Raw genomic sequence first — 1,882 nt, 5'->3', positions numbered from 1 at the left:
CTGCAGACTGCATCAAGGGAGAGGGAATCACAGAGATAGAGACATGTAAGTTCAAAAGACATGGAAATATAGAAAAATGCAGAATAGATCATTGTTAACTGGGACAAGGTGCAATAAAGCAAACAGAGGTGAAATGTGATCAGTGGGCAGTCAGAATGGGCGGAGAAATGGGATGGGGAGGGATGGAGAAAGAGGGAGAGCAAGGGTTATTTGAAGTTAGAGAAGTCAATATTCATACCACTGGAATGGAAGCTGTCGAAACGGAATGAGGTGCTGTTCCTCGAGGACAGAAAGATCCGTATGGGAATGTGACCTTGTTAAAACGTTAATTAAGCTGGAGATATGTAGGATTCGGTCTGGTGAAGGGGTTCAACCCGAAACGTCATTCATCCCTTCTCTTCAGAGATGTTGCCCGTCCCGCTGAGTTACTCCATCATTTTGTTTCTCTCGCAGCATAGATTTTGCCCCCCACACCCCCACACCCCCTGTAGTGGCCATTTGGCCTGTTTTGCATGTCATTGTGGATGGCATGTGCCTTTAAATTTTAGACTGCCCGTTATAATGTGGGTGGGATTTATGACGTGTCTTTGGGCGTGTTTGCAGCTTAACTGCTTGCGCAGAAGTTTAGTTTTTAGATTAATTTGGAGAGACGATGGAGAAGGTTAATCCTTCGACCATGTCATGGCATGTCATTGTTACGGAGACACGAGGAGCTTTCTAATATCTGAGGTAATGAGCTGGAGTTCGAAGAAGATTGCCATAACAAGTCGGAAAAACCTTGGATGTATCTTACTGTTTTCTATCTACAATAGAGAAAATATTCATCAAAAGACTGTGTGTTGAAGCTTTACGAATGGAAAAGCTCTGAAGGTCTCTGAGGCAGCTTGCATGCATACCGAAGATATTCCCCTTATCCATTCTCATCCAATTAGTGGCTAGGGTGCTAATTACCTGAAAGATATGAAAAATCTGCCGCTACATTAAGTCGAAGGATACCTCCGGCAGGGGAGTAAATATCAGTCCCAGAGAGTGGGTCAGAGGATTACGTAGAAGCGAACCCCCGGCGAGGTTTAAATACCAGTCCCAGAGAGTGGGACAGAAGATCGAAGATAAGAAGGCTAAGACATCGGAGAGGCACAGCCAGCGAGGACGACCAAGCTAAGACCTCGGACAGGCGCAGCCATAGAAGGACGTAAAGACTAAGACCTCGGAGGGGCATAGCCAAAGAAGACTGCTTCCAGTCGTGGAACTGAAGAAGAAATACCAGTACCAGAGTGTGGGACAGAAGATTTAATTGAAGATAAGAAGGCTAAGACCTCGGAGAGGCGCAGCCAGAGAAGGACGACCAGGCTAAGACCTCGGAGAGGCGCAGCCAAAGAAGATTGGTTCCAGTCGAGGAACTGAAGATAAGTTCTCGGCCAAGAAAAGCCTTGAGGTCTATCAACAGCATCGGAACGTATCTGAAGATGTATCACTGGATTTGTGAGTACGAATCGATTATTACTCTTTGAATTAAAATCACGGCTTTAAACAAAAGACCTGTAACAGAACTCAGAAGCTGTTTTCTCCAGCGTGTCTGGGGAAAGCAGACTGCCCTTGGATTGTTTTGAGTTGCTCCTGATAGAGCATTCCATTGAATTAGAGCAACATTTTGCACCTGGTGTTCGTGAGATGTTCTCTACATTATCAGCATGTTTTTGGGGTTGGAAGAAATTGTTGCTAAAAAACAAAGCTACAGAAACTAGCAGATACTTTTTTGACTAATTTAAAGACTTGGCAATCTGCCAAGACCTATTTTAAATCATGAATTTAGAAGAAGATGAAGGCAGAACTATGCCAGAAGAACCATACATGTGTCCTGATTGTAGGTTACAGTTGGTCT

The sequence above is a fragment of the Amblyraja radiata genome, assembly GCF_010909765.2.
Source record: "Amblyraja radiata isolate CabotCenter1 chromosome 43 unlocalized genomic scaffold, sAmbRad1.1.pri SUPER_43_unloc_1, whole genome shotgun sequence".
Classification (NCBI taxonomy): Eukaryota; Metazoa; Chordata; class Chondrichthyes; order Rajiformes; family Rajidae; genus Amblyraja; species Amblyraja radiata.
This window is presented reverse-complemented; position numbering follows the sequence as displayed.